At 39.3% G+C, this 20873-nt stretch overlaps 1 protein-coding gene across 1 annotated transcript in view; it reads right to left on the reverse strand.

Moving 5' to 3' along the window:
* Positions 1–20873, reverse strand: part of HS6ST1 (heparan sulfate 6-O-sulfotransferase 1) — a 293999-nt gene that overhangs the window by 239432 nt on the left and 33694 nt on the right. The gene's annotated exons all lie outside the window — the stretch shown is intronic.

Raw genomic sequence — 20873 nt, forward strand, 5'->3', positions numbered from 1 at the left:
AAGATGGGGGCAGTTAATGGTGGAGGAATTATGGAAAGAAAGCTACACTAATATATTGTAGGTATTGTACTATGACCTAATACAAACCATTTTGGAAAGCAATCTTGTAATTATGCAAAGAAAGTGACTAAAAGATCCAAACCCTTTGACCTAGAAATTATACTGCCCCAAGGCAGATCAAAGGCAAAAAGAATGTCCCTATATATATATATGTATATATATATATGTGTGTGTGTATATATATGTATATATATATACATATATATATATATACACATCAAACAAAAAATTTACAGCAGCACTTTGTATGGTAGAAAAGAACCAGAAACAAAAGAAATGCCCACCAATTTGGGGAGTGGCTAAACAAATGGATGGATAGATAGACAGATAGATATAGATATGGATAGCTGGATAGCTATAGGTATCTATCAACTTAATGGAGTATTACTGTGAGGTAAAAAAAAAATAATGAATATGAACACAGAAACATGGAACAATTTATAAGAAGTGATGCAAAGTAAAGTAAACAGAATCACAAAAACAATATACACATCAATTACAACAACATAAATGGAAAGAACTAAAAACAAAAGAATTAATCCTGAATGCTGTGAAATTATAATAATTCAGACTGTCTCCAAAGAAAAGAAATCATAATACAACTCCCCTAGATCCTTTGTGGTAGTTGAGGGACCATGGATGTGGAATACTGTATATAACAGTAGACCTTTCTGATAATGATGCAAGTTCTGCAGAACTTTTCTCCTATCTTACTTTTTTCATCCTTTATTAAAAGGGATGGTTTTTAAGAGACAGGAAGGAGGAACTGGAAATGGAGGTGATGTAAAATCCAAATGCTCACGAGGAACATTCTGGGCTTTGCTTGGGCCAAGTTCAATTTTAGCCCACATATTTTTTAAATCAATAGAACTTAACTAAAGATCAACCAGCCAAACCACATTTATTAAGTATCTACTGTATGTTAGACACTGAACGGAATAACAATATGGTCCTGGTCCTTAAGAACCTTGTAGTTTAGAAGAGAAGAGAATAGTACGCATACATGAAAAATGAAACAAGCAGACAACAATATAAGAACTAACACAAAGTGGTGTATGTAAAGCACCGAAAGAGCTACACAGACAATAAATACTACAGAAATTCAGGGAAAGAAGAAAAAAAGTATGGGCTGGCTTATCAGTAATGACTTCCAAAAGGAAGGGCTACTTAAGCAATACTAAAAGGATGGGTAGGATTTTGACAGGTGGAGAGGAAGGGGTAATGGCATGAATAAATTTGCACAGGTGGGCATGATAATGGAATGTCTGTACTTACAGTGGAGTATTGGGAGGTAAAGCTGCAGAGGTACGTTGGGGCCAAGACCTTCAAGGGCTTTGAAAGCCAGGCTCTGGAGCTCAGACTATTGAGTCATCAAACAAACTCATAATTTACCACAGATGGCAACCTCCACATTTTTAATATTCGCAGCGTGCTGTGTTCAACCTGAGACATTTCATACCAGGTCAAATCACAGGGCTTTCTCAGAATAGAGAGGAACCCACCACTGCCTGTACCTTCGCTGGGGAGTAGGTAACAGAGGGGAAGGCAACTGATTTAATTTAATAGACAGGATTCACATGGTGGCTCACTGTTGTCCATTAACAGAACAAAACCCCCTCCCTGTTTGGCAATTGCAGCAAATCTTCCATGAAAATACATTTCCTCTAATGTTCTGGTCATGCTCAGTGAGAGTGGCTGCCTATTTCCATAAAGCCACCATGTGGAAAATTGCTTTGGCTCTTAAAGGGTACTAATGTGAAGGAATTTCAACAAGGGGGCGGAGGGGAAACTCCAAAAGTGTCAACCACTTATGAAAAAAAGAGAGGAAAAAAAAAAACCAAACAAATTCAAGTTCCAGAATGTCAACAGTCAGTGATGAGGCAGATCCAAAAAGGTGACATGGACAGAGAGGGAAGAGTCCAAGGAGTTTGAGATGCTCCAAATCCTGCTTCTTCTGTATAGATGGAAACCTATTTCTGTGGGCAGTCCTTAGTCCTAGGTCTCACACCAACCAATCCCAGGCTTCAAGCTACTTGTTCCATCCCCCAAATGGAGGAGCATTAAGTCTCTGTTCTGGGCAGAGCTGGCAAAAACACATAGATGATTAAAGAACCAACCACAGACCTGTCCTAGGAAAAATGAAAATGTGCCCAAATGATCAGTCAACCCAGCCACATGGCAAACCAAGACAACATAATTTAAAAACAGATCATTTAGAATGGTTAAGTACTGTGTCTGCTTTGTGTCAAGAAATAAGGGGCAGTGTGGTACAGTGGAAAGACAAGTCAGGAGAACTAAGTTTTAATCTTGAGTATTCCTCTAACTAGCTATGTAACCTTAAGCAAGTCACCACCCTTCTCTGAATTTCCAATTTCTCATCTGTACAATAAGATAATTGTACTAGATAATTTCACTAAAGGGAAATTAAGGTCTTTCCTATACCTCAGTTTGTCTGAGACCTTAATTTAGAAAGGCCAAGGCCACCTACTAAATCCCAGGGCCATAGTTAATCATCTTGATTTATGTCTTACCACTGGACTTTGATGACTCTGGAGGAGTGAGCTGGTGACTTTGCATAGCTCCACCTCACTTAAATCCACTTAAATAGTGATATCATTGGTCCTCTTTGAGAAAGAAGGACAAACAACAAAGAGAAACAGCTAGAGAAATAAGGTCTCTTCCTAACTTTCTATAGTTCTGTAATTTTTTTGGGGGTATCACATTTGTTATTCAACTATATGATGGAAATACTTATTTTATTTCATAAGTTCAAAATAAAATAAAATAAAAAATATGTAGTGGCATTTTTGTGAAATTTTCCCCACCAAAGGAAAGACAGACTCCAGCACCCCTCTCCTCCAACAGAATTCCACTCAGGAACTAGCACTAGGATCCATTAACTCAACAAGCTCTCATTGTGTGCCTATCTCTAAGTTAGACACTAACAGGGACACAAGTAATAATAACAATAACTAGTACTGAAATAACACTTTAAGGTCTGCAAAATGCTTTATAAATATTAGCTCTCATTTTAGTCTCACAACAACCCTGGGAGGGAGGTGCTATTATTATCCCCATTTTACAGGTGAGGAAACAGGCAGACAGAGTTTAAGTGATATGCCCAAGGTCACACAACTAAGTAAGTGTCCGAACCCAAATCTGAACTCAGGTCTTCCACTTACAATCTCACCAGGGAGAAAAGAACATCAGACATAAAACAGAGAAAAATGTCCACAACAGCCTCTTAAAAAAATTAGAGCAGGTAATTTCTCTCTCCTCTGCTTAACTCCTAAGCACTTTAATTGTCTGATTCAATCATTTGGCATTCACCTTATGGAAGCAGGGGACCTAGAGTCAAAGAACCTACGTTCAAATTTCACCTCTGGTGCTTCTACCGGTGTTACTTTGGGCAAGTCACTGAACTTTCTTGGGTCTTGGTTTCCTCACACATAAAAAGAGAGGTTGGATCAGATGGCCTCTGAAGGCCCTTCAGCCCAAGATCTACTATTCAATTTATTATCCCACATCAACTTTTCCCATCTGTCCAGATTTCCCAGGTGGACTGTAAGGTCCTTGGAGACAAGGGCCTTGTTTTAAACTCTAGCCTCCAGCTTGCACCTTGCCAGGATTCAATACAGATGCTTTCATTGACTAGCAAATTTGGGAGAGACAAACAAATAAGGGCTGGCATAAAATGCAGTCGTGAAAGCTGTCAGAAAGTGGTCTTACATCTAGATTTGAACCAAAAAAAAAAAGACATCTAGCAGCTGTATGGTGTGGCAGACAAAGCATGGGATGGGTCGTAAGAGGATGTGACTTCAAATTATGGCTCTGCTATTTACAACCTAAGTGACCTCTAGCAAGTCTTTGGGACTTAATTTCCTCATCTGTAAAATAAGAGGATCGGACTGGTCCTTTCCAAGTCTGTATTCTAAGGTCATAAAAAGATGGGGACAAAGTTCTTCAAATTTATAAAGAGTGTGGTTGTTCAATACTTTCCCATTAAAGAAATGAAAGGTTACTAATGCTCGCCATCCTGCTTCATTACCTCACCATGGCAGGTAAGAGATGCTGTGTTCTCTATGCCAGTGGAGACTCAATCACAAACTGGCTAGGTTCTGCGTATATGCTTTGTGATGAACTGTAACCCTTTCATTCAATGACAAACTGAATTATATCTGGACGAGTTCAGCACTTTTTCAGGATCATGCTGACATTCCCTCTTCTTCATCTTCCAATCCGGACTCATCTCTGTTGAGAGTCTAAAACCAAATTGAATTTTATACTATTTACTTTATTATCTTATTTTCTCTCGTATTTCAGCCTACAAGTCCAAGGATATTTAACTTTTTTGTGTGTCTTGAACTCCAGCAGTCTGGTGAAGCCTATGGACTCCTCAGAATAATGTTTTTTAATGGATAAAATAAAATACATAGAATTAAAAATGAAACAAATTATATTGAAATACAGTTATCAAAATATTTTTCAAAACCCAGTAAGTTTATGGGGTCAAGGTTAAGAATTCCTTTTCTATAACTGGAAGCCCTCTGAGGTCAGACACTAGGTCTTCTTGAATTCTCACTCCCCACATCACGCCTCACACTGCTTAGCACAGGGCCAAGAACACAGCAGGAGCTCAGAAAATCTACGCTATGTCAAGGGTCACTAGACTGTAAAAATGTCACTTGAATTACAGTCACCTTTCCAGGTTGGTAATGACAGTAATTACTGCTGCTCTTTTAACTCACCTGTTGGGACTCATAACCTGTGTGATCAAAGAGAGAACAAACTGGGCTCTATTATACCTTAGTGCTGATAGCTTCCAGCCTTCTCTCCAACTTTCCGTTAAATATATTGGCTATTTAAGGGTCTGGTGGTTTTCTCTACTCAATGGTCCATGCTGCCCCTATCCCATGTCATCTTTGTACCAAAGGTCTGGGAAAAGCTCTTGTCCTGATACACAGCTTTCATGTAGCTTTCATGTGTGGTGGGGACCCCAATTAAAATTAAGATCCCATTCTAGTAAAAAGAGATTGCAATGGAGGTCGCTTCTCCAGTTTACTGCCCAACAAGCCATAGCTTTCTTCTCCCTCTGTACCAGACAAATTCTAATAATGAGATCCGCCAACAAGATTAGATTTTTAAAAGCAACAAGGTATGCTAAGCATGTACTGCTGTCCCTCAATCTTAGACACTTGGAGCTAAAAAAAACTTTCAGTTCATTTTGTCTATACCTTTACCTCCAAAAAGGACCAAACATCTGAACCATCTCCTGCAGGGGGAAAAAAAGTTGTTCTGAAAGGCTCTGAGAAAGACTCTGCACCTCCCCCAGTCCCTGATTCTGTTTCCCTACAGCTATCCTTAAGCGGCCTGTGCTGCTGTTGAAGTTTATTTTGTCTTCAACGGTGATAGAGTTCAGGTCACCGGGCTTTCCAAACCGTTTGCATCTTCATGTGTCAATCAACTTGCATTCAGCCCTGTTAGAGGTTGGCTTAAGGGTACTAGCTCTTGCCCTCAAACTTACAATCCAATGGGGAAGGGGGTGAGGTAACAAGTTCAACATCAAAACAATAATTAACAATAGATGAGACAGTAGAACTGAGGGCTTGAATATGAGGATGAAGAGTGAGGGAGAGAGCATGAGCAGTGAGCAAAGTCCTTCATAAAGGAGGTAGGCCATGAGCTAATAGGCCAATAGAGTTGCCTCATTTTGAATTGGGGATGAGAAAGGGGGAGGTTCCATGCAGGGGAGGAAAGGGAGGATGGCAGGAATGAGCAGAATGTTTTAATAGTGGATGAGGTTATGGAGCTGACCTGGAGTGTGTCTGATGTAGCAGGAGAATAGAAAGTGGGGCAGTTAGGGAAATCCCAGACCAGAGGTAGGGGACCTGCAGCACTGAGGCCACATGTGGGCTTCTGGGTCCTTGGATGCAGCCCTTTGACTGAATCCAAACTTCATAGAACAAATTCTTTTATTAAGGGGAACTGTGGGAAGGTCTTGAAAGCCACGTCCAGATACCGTAACTGTTCAAACATAAAGGAGGTCAAATGCAGAGGGAAAGGTCTAAAATACACAAAAATTTGTATAGTAGTACTTGTGGTAACAAAAACAAGGAACAAAAGGGATGAACAAATCGTGATATCTGAATGAAATGGAATTATTGTACACCATAAGAAATAAGGAATGTAAAGAATTCAGATAAACTTGGGAAGTAATTGGAGCTAAACAAACAATTTACACATTGACCACAATAAAATAAAAGGAAGCAACACCAAAAAAACTGGTCAATGAAATAATCAATCCTGACTCCAGAGGGCTGAAAGTAAAATAGACATTGCCCTACTCTGGGCAGAGTTGGTGGACTATAGGCATGGCATGAGACAAGATAACTACACTGGTCTGTTTTGTTAAACTATAGGGGGCATCCATAAATCTTAATGCACCTTGTACTTGTGGCTGGAGGTGGACAACTTCAAAATGACAGAGATGTCAAAAAAACCAAACAAACCAGACTCATATCCATATAACTTTTCCCTCCTAAAAATCCAAGCAGAATTTCAAATAACCTTCTGGTGGAGATTGGTCAGGGGAGCCATGTAACAACAACGGTGTGTAAGTGGCAGCAGCAGGCACGGAGTATGATTTTTCCAGTTCTCTGGCTGATTTTTGGGTCACATTCATCTCTCCTTGTACTGGTCTTAAAGAGAGGCAGGGATTTGTGCAGCAAAGATGACCATGGATATTTCCTGTGAAGCTAGCTCACAGCAGCAATCTTTTTTCTCACTCTCCCTGAACCTACAATCATCACTTCTAATGAGACAGGTTTTTGACTTCAAATGGATTCAAACTAGTAAACCTTTCATTTCCCCTCTGGCTTGTCTTCACATCAAACAAAAACTAGAAATCAAAAGGCGATGTGGGTCAACTTGGACAGTGAGGTTTTGCATCTGAATCCCCAAATTCAAGTGCTTTCACTTCTAAAATTTGTAAACACTTCAAAAACCAATAAAAAACCCCTTCCTCTCTGCCATTCAAAACAGTTTGTCAAATGACATTTCCTCCACTTTCTTCGAAAATATTTAAGCCTTAGTACTAAAATTTCTACAAAAACATTCCTACTTTCTTCCCTTCTCTAATTCCAAGAAAAAAGGTGAAGTAAAGTTATTTTCTTGTGTTTGTCTTAACTTTTTTTCATGTAACGTATCCCTGTGGCAATCCGGAAGTAGCCTAATGACCCCTTCAGAATAATTTTTGTTGCCTACATTCACAACAGAAGGAAATGCTATATTTCATTCTAGAAGTTAGTGAAAATAAAGATATAATTTGTTTCCCATCCAAGTTCATGGACTCCCTTCCCTCCCCCCCACAACCCCAGGTTAATAATCCCTTTCTTAAACTGTCATTTCACGTACTAAAAACTAACAGCTTAATGTCTGTCTTCTGAACTCCCACTAAGTACCACTTACAAAAAGCAGCCTGGTAAAACAACAATGGCTAGCATTTATTCAGCTCTTTAAGGAGTACAAAGTGCTTTACATATATAATTTCATCTGATTGTCCCTCTCAGCTACTCTATGAGGTAAATGCTATTATTAGGTTCATTTTATGGACAAGGAAATCGTGGCTGAGAGGGCAAGTGACTCGATCAGAGTCATGTTGCTAGTAAGACAAGATATGAACTCAGGTGTTCCTAATTCCATGTCCAACATTGTATCTGGAAGGCTAGTCTGGGTGTTAGAAATCAATCTAGTATTTATTAAGTGCCAGGCACTATGTTAGGAAATGGGAATATGAATATAATGAATGAAACAATCATTCATTATTTGCAAAGAGTTGACATTCCAGTGGGGAAGATGAGTTTCATACCCTTCCTGACATAGTATCTATGTGACCTGGGAAAGTCTATTAAGCTCTCAGGCACTTTCTAAGATGATATAAATTGCTAAGCTGAAACTGGGCTTAAAGGGCAGGTAGGATTTTGAAAAGGAACAAGGAATAGGGAAGATGTTTCAGGTGGAGGGAGACAAGCCAAGATACGTAGGCAAGCATGCTCAAAGAATGTTTGAGATGGGGACAGGAATGAAAATAACTTTGGAAATTTGTGATTTGTGACAGTAATGTAACAAGAACTGTCTTGAGAGCAGAAGAGACTAGGATTCTAGTTCTGACTTTGCCAGTACTTAGTCAGATATGTGATGTTGGCTAAGACACTCAACTTCACCAGGCCTCAGTTTCCTTATTTGTGAAATGAAGTTAGATTAAAGGATTTCTGTGGTCCCTTCTAACTATATATATATACATATTATACACACACATACACACTCATATATACATATATGTACATACACATTTTTATATATATATACACATAATTAATGATAGCTAGCATTTAAATAGTGCCTTGATGTTTACAAAGTGCTTTACAAATATTATCTCTCATTCTATCTTCAGTTGCTATTACTATCCTCATTTTACAGATGAGGAAACTCAGGCAGATAGAGGTTAAATGACTTGTCCAAGGTCACAGAGCTAAGTAAGCATCACAGAGATCACAGGGCTAAGTAAGCTGGATTGGAATCATGTCTTCATGACTGCAGGCCCAGGATTCTATCCCCTGCAGGACTGTAATGCAAAAGGCCTTGAATGCCAGGTTAAAGAGTTTGAACTTTATTCTTTTGGCAAGAGGAAACCTTTTTAATCAGGAAAGTCCCATGATGAAAACATTGTTCTTCCCACATTTGCTAACCTCCGGTTCACCTGCAGTGTAGGTGTAGTCCTACACCAAGACAGGGTAGGAGATTATTATGTACTTATTTTTTTGGGAGGGGAGCTCTCAAAGACCCCAGAACAGTTGAAAATTACATATAGTTGAGTTTTGTCTGTACGATAATCACAGTGTTTTACGGGGCTTGAGATAACTTACACAAATGTTGCCCTCAAAATTTACCAACATGAATTGCTTGGCAACTGGGCCTGCTTGGAGTGAAATTGTGAAGAATGCAATGGATTGGTCCTCAGTTTGTTGGCAGGTAGGAAGCTGACTCTCTCAGTGCAGTGTAGGTAATCCATTTGTTATGCAGCATCCATAAATAATGACTGAAGTGCTAACAAAGGAATGGGTTTTGTAAAACACTCTGAATCAGAGGATTGCCAAGGAGCAGCACTACTGTACTTTTCGGTTTTAATCAGGCACTCTGGCTTTATCTTTTACATCTCATTCTCAGTCAGTCTGGACACAGTTGAGCTCGTAAAGGCAGGGAGCAGTGAGGACACTCTGACTGTGAACACGTCTTCTCTTACCTGACTATGCCAAGTGACAAAGTTTGGATGGTGCTCCCACAAGCCACAGGCCTACCTGTCCATGAAATGAATGAAAACCTGTGAAACCCACAGTTGTCATCTAACAAAGACATGGAGAGGAAAGCATCCTCATTAACTTGGCTCAAATTTCTCCTCTTTTTCCTTTCCTCTTCCATAGTTCCTACCAGTCCAGTTCACATTTCCATCTTCTTGCTTCACCTAATTTAGGTACTTTCTCCTTAGCAGAGAAAAGAGAACGGCACATTTAAAACAACAGATCTACTCACTCACTATCTAAGTTCCTTTTCTGTTCAGTATTTTCATCAATAACTTGCATAAAAACACCGATAATGTCCTTATCAAACTGAAGATGACATAGAGTCAGGAGGACTAGCTAGCGCAAAGATGACAGATCTGAGATCTAAATTTTTTGACAGGTTAGAATGATGGGCCAACTCTAATAAGATGAATTTGGATAGGGATAAAAGTAAAGTTCTGTGCTTGGGCTAAAAAAATTAATTTGTACCAAGTACAGGATGGGAGAGAAATAGTTAAAAGGTCACTAAAAAAAAAAAAAGGAAATAAGACTACAAAACACAATGACTCAACAGTGCCAAAAAGCAAATGCAATCTCAGGATGCATTAACTTTTTTATAGCACCTACAACCAGGAAAGTCACAGGCAACTCAAACATTAAGCATCTTCTAATGTGCAAAGAACGTAGAATGCAATAAAAGATTAAAAACCACACAGTCCCTGTCCACAAGGAAGTTATGCTCTTCTGGGGTGAGAAGAAGAGATTAAGTCATGTACTGTACTCTTTCCAGGTCTAGACATGTAGAATATTGTAGCTTGGGCAGCTAGGTGGCATAGTGAATAGAATGACTGACTTGGAGTCAGACCCAAGTTCAAATCATGACTCTGACACTTACTAGTCATGTGGCCATTGGCAGGTCATCTAATCTCTCTCGGCCTCAGTTTCCTCATTTGTAAAATGGGAATAATAATAGCATCTACCTTACTGGGTTGCTGAGATAATATATGTAAAATGCTTTGGAAACTTTAAATGCTTTTTAATTGTTGGCTATCGTTATCATTATTTTATTTTTTAAAAAAAATTTTTTTTAGGCAATTGGGGTTAAGTGACTTGCCCAGGGTCACACTGCTAGTACGTGTCAAGTGTTTGGTCTGAGGCCAAATTTGAACTCAGGTCCTCCTGACTTCAGGGTCGGTGTTCTATCCACTGCGCCACCTAGCTGCCCCTCGTTATCATTATTTTAGAAAGGATATTGAAAAGCTGGAGCACTTCTCAAGAGAACAAACATTATGGTGAGAAAATGGGAGATCAAACCATATAAAATGAGTTGAGAAACCAGAGGGTACTCAGCCTAAAATGACATATGAGGGAAACGGTTGCAGTCTCTATGAAAAAAGGATTATGAGCTTATTACTAAATATCCATAAAATGAATTAATTGCTTTACAAGTATGTACTTTTAAGTAAATGTTTTTCAACGCATAAAATATCACAACTTTCTTTTCACTCTCTTTGTCTTCATTGGGTTTCTCTGGCCACACATTCCCATTTACTTTTTATATTCTGTCTTGGGTTCTATATTGTTTTGCTTTGTATTATTTCATAAAAGTCTTTCCAGATTTCTTTATATTCTTCATACCTGTCAATCTTAAAATGTATTACAATATTCTATTACATTGTTTCAAAATTTATTCAACTATTTCCTTACTGCTGTAAATTTAGCTTATACTTCAAGTTTTTTGCAATTATGAGTTACACTGCTGTAAAAAAAAATCTTTGAATACAGGAACTAAGGATTAAAAACAAAAACAGTCCCTGCCTTCAGGGAACTTCCATTCTACTGCACACAGTGTTCTCTATGGGTCATATACATATTGTCTCTGGTAATAAAAGGCTACCATCAAAATAAATGAATTCTGATTTTTCTATGTCCTCAGGTCACTGCAGCTCTCTCTGTATTGTACTTAGATTGATCAAAGAGAATGTTGTTTTCCTTGGTTTAGTTTCAAAATTATAAATTTTCAGGCAACTCAGTGGATGGCTAAAGGCAAATAAGCCTTAACTAGGACAAAGGCAGTGGTTTAAAGGCTTAACACCAACTTGCTGTGTTACCTTGGATTTAACTTCTCTTTACCTAAGTTTCCTTGTCTATAAAATAAGGAGCTGGGGGCAAGCTAGATAATCACTATGATCAAGTTTGAACATGCTACCTCTCTAAAACAGGGTAAGGGAGAAGGAGGACATAGGGAGATCATGAGAGCTGGGTTTTCATCTTAGCTCTGCCATTTACTGGATTGTGGCCTCTGACAAGTCACATAACTCCTTTGGGCATCGGTTTCCTCATACACATAATAATAATAACTAGCATTTTTATGTAGCACTTACTATGTACAAACATTTTACAAATAATATGACATCTGATCCTCACAACAACCCTGGGAAGTAAGTGCTATTATTATCATCCCTATTTTATAAATGAGAAAACTGAGACAGAGAGATTAAGTAACCTAGCCAGGTTCACACAGCTAGTAGGTGTCTGAAGCTGCATTTGAACTCAGGTCTTCCTTACCCCAGCCCCAGCACTCTAACTACTGCACCATCTCGCTGCCTCTAGAGATAATAATATATCACCCACTACCTCATGGGATTGTTGCGAGGATCAAGTGAGAAAAGAGATGTAAAAATAATTGGGGAAAAATGAAAGATATTACACTAATTGTTATTAAATCACATATTATTAAAGTTGCAACAAGCAGTATTAGATTCCACAGCAGCTTTGAGGCAGTTTGGAGAAGAAATGGATGAGTCTGATAAAAAGCACTAATAATTAAACTCAGATATAAAAAGCTCTATCCTTCAACCTTTCAAACAGGAAAGAGGAAAATGATGACTCTAAGGAGCTGAAGGTGTACATCTTATTCTAATTTTCTTCTGGTCATGCTGTATGGCTGGAAGGCATCCTGGTCAAAGAAAACTCTCAAACTGATGATCAAAAGGCAGTGAAGAGGGACAGGCCACAACACATTACTAATAAGTTAAGCTGCAGGAGAAGCAATGTAAGAGATGCCCTCAGAGAAATGTATGACTGGAAAAAAAAGAGGGGGTGATTCCATGAGGGATAACTTACAGAAAGATCATGCCCTCCACTGGTATCCACACCATATCAAGAGAACTTGAGCAAGGTCCTCAGGATATCAGGTGGATATCCCGTGAAGGATATAAAACAGGCCATGGACAAGCATTACAAAAGATGGGCAGACATAGATAGGAAAGAATCTGCCTCACTAGTAAGAGTACTCACTTTGATGAGTTAAAAATATCATATTCTAAATAACTCAAATTGCATGTAGGAGGAAGTGGGTATATGCCATAGAGACCAACTGGTTAGGATGTGGTGCTAATGAGGTCAAGGTTGAAGATTCAAGTCCTAAGTGAGTAGGCGGCTACCACCCAATCTCTGCTCCCTTATTCAGAGATACAGCTGATAGAACAAGTAGATCGCTAGGAGACAGGTCTGGTTTGGGGGCTAATCTGAATATTAACAATGTCACAGGAAACTAAAGCCTCACCCAGAACTTTTTCTTGCCTGTTTGCTCTTTCACCCCATTAACAGGATATGGTCACTGACCCCAGCCAGGTTCATTAGAAAACAATTGGTGTGTCACACATACTACTCTGAGACAACTGTGGGGATTACACTTTAAATCAAGTGTTCTCAAACCCTATTACTATTATTTTTTTATTTGCTTACGGAGCAGTATTTTTTGCCTTGATGAACTGCAGCATGCTGAACTTTTAAGATGACAACCCTATGGGAGAGTTTTCTGTTTGATAAAAGCAGCTGTTTTTGTTGATTTTTTTGTGAATTCAAGGTCTGACTTATTTGGGAGGCAGCGCAAATGTACAATAGACGAGTTGTGTTTATTTCGCAAATTGTAAATACTTGCCACACAATGTATGCTGGATAAGTAGAGTTTATACTAAACAAAATTATTTATAAATTTTATTTTATCAGTAATGACATCACATCAAAACTTCAAAGCACACTTAGTGAAACCCTTGGAGAACTACTGCCTTAAATGATGAAACACTCAGAGTGGGGCATATGTGGCAACTCTGTTCTCCTGCACTTCCTTTCCCTCTCATTTTCACCTGTTTTCTACCTGTCCCTACATAACTTTCCTTACCTCAACTAAACTATGGTTTCCTTGAGAGCAGGGACTTGCTGCTTTTACTTTTTGTTTCTCTATACTACCACATGATGCCATCACGATTACTATTGAAGATAAGATACCCAAACTCCTCCCCACCTCAAAAAAAAAACAACACACACAAAACATTCAATTTAGGAGGTACTGAATACTTACTACGTGCTCAGCACAGTAGGAATGCACAAGAAAAGACATATTATTCCCTATTATCTCCAAAGACGTAGGGAGATGAAATCTTAAAAGTCAGCCATATCAAGCAGTATATGTGCTGAGTGTGCAGCACAAACAGTAAGTACTAGGGGAATTCAAAGAAAGGTCAGATCACTGTCATCCAGGGGATAGTGAGGGGAGGTGGGTCTCATGGAAGAGGTGGCACTTCAGCCTTATAATCCGGAGCTGTGCTTCTCTCACAAAGGACACAGTGGAAAAGAACTGCCCGCCCAAGCGGCAGAGAGGGGGGGAAAATTTCTTTCAGCATGAAGCAATCATAGTCAAAGGTCTAGCCCCACAAGGTACCTCAGATGTCATCCAGCCCCATCCTCTCATTTTACTGATGAGAAAGCTGAGGCCCAGAGAAGTGGCTTGCCTGAGTTTCAGAAAGGCAGTAAGCCTCAAAGAGAGGGTGTATCAAGTTTAGGCCTTTGGATACAACGCTCTAGAAGTCAGAGGCCAACAGTCAAGCCATACTGGCCCATCTGCTGATCTATACATATAATACTCCATCTCCCATCTCCACGTCTTTGTACTGACTGTCACTATACTTGGAATGCATTCCCTCATCACCTCTACCTCGTGGTACCCCCATTTCCTTCTAAACTTTAGTTCAAGCACCCCCTCCCTACATGAAGCCTTTCCTGATTCATCCACTCCCCTTCCCTCCATCCTAATGCCTTCTCTCACAAAATTAACTTATATTCATTTCGTATTTATTCTGCACATATTCAAAATATACACACACCTGGTCTCCCTCATTAGAATATAAGCCCCCTGAGGGCAGGAACTGTTTCACTTTTGTCTTTGTATTTCCAGCCATTAGTACAAATCCTGGCTTGCAGTAGGGGCTTAAAAAATGCTTGCTGATAGATTGACTGACCCTAGGTTAAGCATTTTCTTTCACCCAGAATTTCATGTTAGTGAAGGGAGGAGAAGTGGTACAGATTTGTTCCTGCAGAGGGAGTGACACCAATCATCTCTGCTTTTAAATGTTCATAAATCAAGGACTTTTCCAGCTGAGATCTTGGAGATCATTTGGCTCAACCCTCGCTTCATTCACAGTACAGAGGAAGCTGAGGAGGCCCCAGAGCAGTTCAACGACTCACCCAAGGTTACACCGTTGGTTAGTAAGTGGTGGGACCACGCTGCCAAGACCCTCTTCCTTTGATTCTGCAGAGAACAACAGTTCTTTGTGGTTTGTCTGATTACAGTATGAACTCTTCCAGATAAGTGAGCTTTCAGAATAAAGGGGTATGGTTGTAGCACTTTAATGTATTACACACTTTCCCATCTTCTCAAATGGAGAATAAGGAAGATAATTTAATAATTTTCTCCAGGATCAGGATCATCCCTACCACAGAATGGACTGATGTGTCACACCACGATGCCCCCTGGAGCCTAGGGAGGTGCTGTATTTACTGTCTGTCCCTGCAATTCTGGTACCTGCTTTTTAGTTTTCCTGTCTTCTCCCACACTGTCATCTGTCTTTTCCTGCTGCAGAGAGTTTAGCTGCCTCTAACAAGTCCTTGCATGGGCTATAGGGAAAAAGGATGCTGGAATTAAAAGCTACAGAGCAGGGGTTCAAATTCTAACTCAGACACTTTTTATTAACTGAGTGAACTCAAAGTCACTTCTCTTCTCTGGGCTACAGTTTTGCATAAAATTTAAGGAGAACTTAAATGGTGTCTATGGTCCCTTCTAGCTCTAAATCTACATTCCTCTGATATTAATTCGCCGCCTTTAATATAATATAACCTGGAGAAACCAGATAATGAGAATGATTACAACTATCTATAAAGTAAGAGTAACTGGGCTGAGTGAAGTATGCTGGGATAAAATAAATAGGCTTTAGTGCACAAACTTTGTGACTACTTGGTGTAGCTATTTCAGTTGCTAAGAAGCCTTTACCCCTACACCCCCAACCTTATTCTGGGTTCTCAGTTCTGTTTTTGTTTTTTTTTTCACAGATGGGATAGATAAGGATACCATAAGAGTGACCTTTGAATCAGTATAGTGCTACTGTATTATTAACATCATAATTTTGTAAATCACTTTTTAAAAACTTTTAAAAGTTCCTTTACACTTATTATTTCATAATACCCTTGAAATTTTTTTTTCCATTATCAAAAATCTATTTCATGTCCCTACTCTGTTGGGGAAAAAAAAGAAAAAGAAAACCTTTTTAACAGACAATCAAGCAAAACAAATTTCCACATTGGCCATCTCCAAAAAATATAGTCTCATATGGAGCCCTGAGTCCATCAGCTCTCTTTTGATTCATTATGGATCCTCTGGAATCATGGTTGGTCATTCAATGGATCAAAAATCTATTAGAAATACTAAGTCTTTCAAAGTTTTTTTTTAAATGTTGTTGTCACCATATAAATTGTTCTCCTGGTTCTACTCACTTTACTCTGCATCTGATGACTTTTCTGGACTGTCTCACTGCCTTGGTGTTATTGACTGAGTTTTCTGTTGGGCTGGTCTTCAAAGTGAACCTTAGAAAGGATGGACAGAAGCATGTTGGGAGCCTCTCACACATACCCCCAAACAATTCAGTATGAGAAATGGATTGTGTTGCAAACATTCTTTTATAAGATAGATGTTTGGAACTCAGAAATACATTTTCCCTTAGAAAGGCCAGCTCACAAAATCCCATTAAACTCATAATGTAGTTCAACTTTAGGGATGGGAATCCTAGCCTGGATTCTGAGCCCTGAGAGCCTGGGGCCACGTGGTACAGAAAGGAAAAAGAAAGAATTTTCTTATCTTTTGGGGCATGCATTCAGAGCTAGTATTTCAGACAGAATTTCAAAATAGGCTTAGTTTGTTTTTGGCACCCTCTCACTTATTTTTTTCTGCTCTTTCCCACTTCCTGGTGCTAGGTTCATCTAGCCCCTCGTATGCCCTCATACTGTCTTACCTATCATGACATACAGTATTGTCAAATTAGGTATATTAGAGCTAAGGATGGGCCTCAGAGGTCAACGAGTTCATTCCTACCCTCCTCCTCATTTTACTTTCAAGGAAACTAAAGGCCCAGAGAGGTTAATGTGCCTATGGTCATATAGGCAGTAAGCATCAGAGATAGGATGTGCTATAAAATCTATAAAGAATACCATGCTGTGACTCCAAAAAGTTTGAGTATCAACACACCTAAACCAGGCATCTGGTAAATCCTTCCTAAATGTTATAGGAGTTCTATTTCTGTTTAGTTTGCTATGAAGTGGAGAACTATAGAGAAAGAATTTAATATGTGATTATCAAGAGAGTATCTCTAGACTCTATAAAAAATGGAAACCTAGGGGAACATGTGAAGGTGGTACAATTATATAAGGGCTTTTTTGGGGAGGAGGGACTATTTCGGTTTGTTTTCCTCCCCTTCCCCTCTTTTTCTACAGCACGTAAGCTGAAGTCATGTTTACATGACTCCAACAACCAAGGGCTTGATTTAGGCAACAGTGTGGCACACACAGGAAAACATGGGCCTTATGCCACAGATGAGGCGGAAAGGTATTAATTATCCTGGAATGTTGACTTGAATTCTGGAACTTTGGTAATAAATGAGGCATGAAATGTATTGTTTAAGTGCGCTGTCCAAAATATCAGTCATGGAAGCATCTAATTCTGTTTGGCGAAGTATTCCGGAAGGTTTTTCCTGAAGCCTCAGCCGAGCTCTGACAACTGAGCTGTAGGTTTGCCAAATGCGAGCGTGGGGTTGCTCGCCTCCACATGCTGACAATTTAGGAGCAAATGGTGGCTGCTGGATGAGAGAGGGAGGGTGGTGAGAAAGGAACAGCCACTAGTGTAACCCATCCTGGACTATTTCAGGAGACGGTATTCTGCCTACCCTAAAGACTTATTATCATTATTAGTATTTTTTTGGTGCGGGTGGGGGTGGGGAAACAATGCACCTTCAGTACCTCTTAGCCTTGCTAATTCTTTTTCTTCTATCTAGAATGTTCCATTCCTTTTCCAAAATATACCATCCTGCAAGCTGTAACTAAGTCATAAGTCTTAATGAAGCTTTCAATGGTCACTCCAGTCTACAAAGACAATTCAGGGTTCTTTCACTGATTGGTACCACTCACTGGGCACTTATGGCCTGCTTTGTGTTATCTCTGGTATTATAACTTGTATTATTGCTAAACACTTATATCATTACTTGGATTTTCATTTGTATTACTTTTCTCTCACCATGTAGATTTTAAGCTCCTAGTGGGCTGAAGGAATGGCTTTTCCATTACTGTCTACATTGCAGAACAAAAAAATAATTCACTGAATGCATGACTTTTTGCCTTTCAAAGATTAAGAACTTGTAGAGAAAACAAATGCCTAGAGCTGGCTGTGATCAACAGGTGTACCTGCCAGTACAGAGATAGGGGGAGTGGTTTAGAGAAAATCTCGAGGTCCCTTCCAGTTCAGGGAATGTTCTTTTCCCTTCCTCTATAATGTTCTGCTTTCAACTGGTCATTCTTTTCTAATGGCAAGAGCAATGAGCACAGAGTCAGGAGAGTTGGGCCCTTCCATAACTGCATAAACTTAGACAAGTTACTGAGCCTTGGTTTCCCTCTTCTGTCAAATAAGGATAACGCTACCAGTCTGTCCTACCTCAACAGGTTGTGGTAAGGAATACACACACACATACACATTCACAAATGTTGAAGGGCTTCAGATTTCTGATCAATTAAATGACTAACCATGATTCTAGAAGACGAAGCATACTCCCCTCACCTCCTAGAAGAGAGCTGATGGACTCAGGATGCCTTGTGAGACCTGTATTTCTTGGAGATGGCCAATGTGGAAATTTGTTTTGCTTGATTATTTGTTACAAGGGTTTTCTTTTCCTTTTTTTCCCCCCAGTGGGGTTGGGAGGTGGGGACATAAAAGAACATTTCTGTTAACTGAAAAACTTTTTTTTAAAAAAAAATGTCAGCAGCACATTATCATAGAGCTCCTTCCAACTGCTCAAACAAATCTACTTAGCTAGGTTTCTCTTGGGGAGAAAAGTCATTAGAATATTTAAAAGACAGTTATTTAGGAAGGTAGTAGTAGCAGTAATGTAGTATGTACTAGAAATGCACTGCACTTAAAATCAGGAGATCTGAATTCTAGTCTTGGCTCTGATATTAAGAAAAAAATCTGGACAAGTCACTTCACTTTGCTGGTGGCTCAGTTTTCTCATACATAAAATGAGGGGAATGTGACCAGGATAGTGTAGGGAATTGAGAACAAGTCATATAAGCATGAGTTGAAAGAAGCAGGGATATTTAGCCTGGAGAAGAAAAGACCTTTGAATGGGGATGAGGAAGGGAGGAGGCAGGTAGGATGCACACAGGGTAGCTGTCCTCTAGTCTTTGAAGGGCTGTCATGTGCAAGAAAGATTAAAGTTATGCTCCTTGATTCCAGAGAGGAGAAAACTAGGAGTAGTGAGTGGAAACTGCACATGAACAGATTTTTAACTAGAAGGAAAAACCTCCTAAAAATTAAGAATTTTCCAGTAATGAGTTCCCTATCACCAGAAGCAGAGCCTGGATAAATACTCATTAAGGACGTTGTAGAAAGGATTCCTGTTCGACTATGGGCTAGACTGGTGGTTGGTTGGTTGTCCAAAATGACATCACCATACTAGAGTTAAGTTACAGTATGTCTGACTGTGGCTGATCAGATCAATACGAGCTTGGAATGCTCTACCACAGATTAGGCACAAATAGTTCATGTGAACATTTGGGGTGGATTCTCTAAATCTGTGGATCTAAAGTTTCTTTTGAGCTATTTCAATTCTGCTTTGCTCATAGAGCACAGCACCTTATTTGGTGAGGGTACACCACACTGGGCGGTCCCATGCCATTGTGTCCCATGTCACACAATCAATTCCAAAGTTCTTAAGAGAGACCTTGAGAGTGTCCTTGAATCACTTTTTTTGACCACCACATGAGTGCTCCTTTGTGAGTTCTCCATAAAATAGTCTCAGATGTCCTCTGAAGACCCCTCCAACTCAGATTCCGTGACCAGACGACCTGTAAGGTCTCTTCCGGCTCTAAATGTCTATGATTCTGAAAGTTTTTTTATTTATGAAAATGCAAGTCTTCAATGGGAAGGTGACAAATGACTACCTAAGAAACCTATGAGCTGCAGTGTTGGTTTAAGAGACTTGCTCAGCTGAGGAAGGCCCTGATTGTTGAACCACTCAATGCTAAAGTAATCTTCTGCAGATTTCCCATTCAGAAGCCACAGCTTTTGTAGTAAGGGTGGGATAGGACATAGAGAAGATGAATCATCATATCAGAGATTTAGAGCTGGAAAGGGCTTGAAAGATCATCTAATCCAATGTCCTCATTTTACATAGAAAGAAACTGATGTCCAAAGAGGTATATCTGACTTGCCCAAGGTAGCATAGGTAGTAAGAAACAAGAGCTGGCTCTTGACTCTGGGTCTTTTGATTCTGCTCTCTTTTCTTGACACCATGCTGACTCCTTCTCCATCTCTGATGTTGATATCTGATGTTCTAATAGGAGGAACAGAAGAAAAGTTTTTCCTCCTTTAAACAAAATAAACTTCTCCTTAAGTCTGAAAATCACAATGGGAGAAATGCAAATATTTGTTTTAAAAGAAATTTTGGCAAATGTCAGTGGAAAGAGACTTTTTTAAAAAAGCTATTATTTAAAGACCAGCTATGATATGTTATATGGTTTGTTGAACTGTTCCCTCCGCCACTTTCTCCTTAATTTTTATTTTTGGTTTAAAAGGGATGGTTTTGATGGATGGGAGAGGGATGATGGTACTATAAAAAACATAATTACAAATAAAAAATATTTTTGCTTTTCTTTGTTAAAATGAAAGGTTTAATTGGGGGGAGGGGATACAGTACATATATCCAGAATTGTGATGTAAAAAATATGCACTGATAAAACTTTTTAAAAGCTACTTTGGAACTTAGCATGGGGAAGGAAGATAAATCTTAAAGATTCCTTCCATGGGTCCAATAAGCAGTTACATTACTGGGACGGGTTAAGAAATCAACCATCATTTACAGTTATATAGTATTTTAA

The sequence above is a fragment of the Vombatus ursinus genome, unplaced genomic scaffold, assembly GCF_900497805.2.
Source record: "Vombatus ursinus unplaced genomic scaffold, bare-nosed wombat genome assembly UNPS02010548.1, whole genome shotgun sequence".
NCBI lineage: Eukaryota > Metazoa > Chordata > Mammalia > Diprotodontia > Vombatidae > Vombatus > Vombatus ursinus.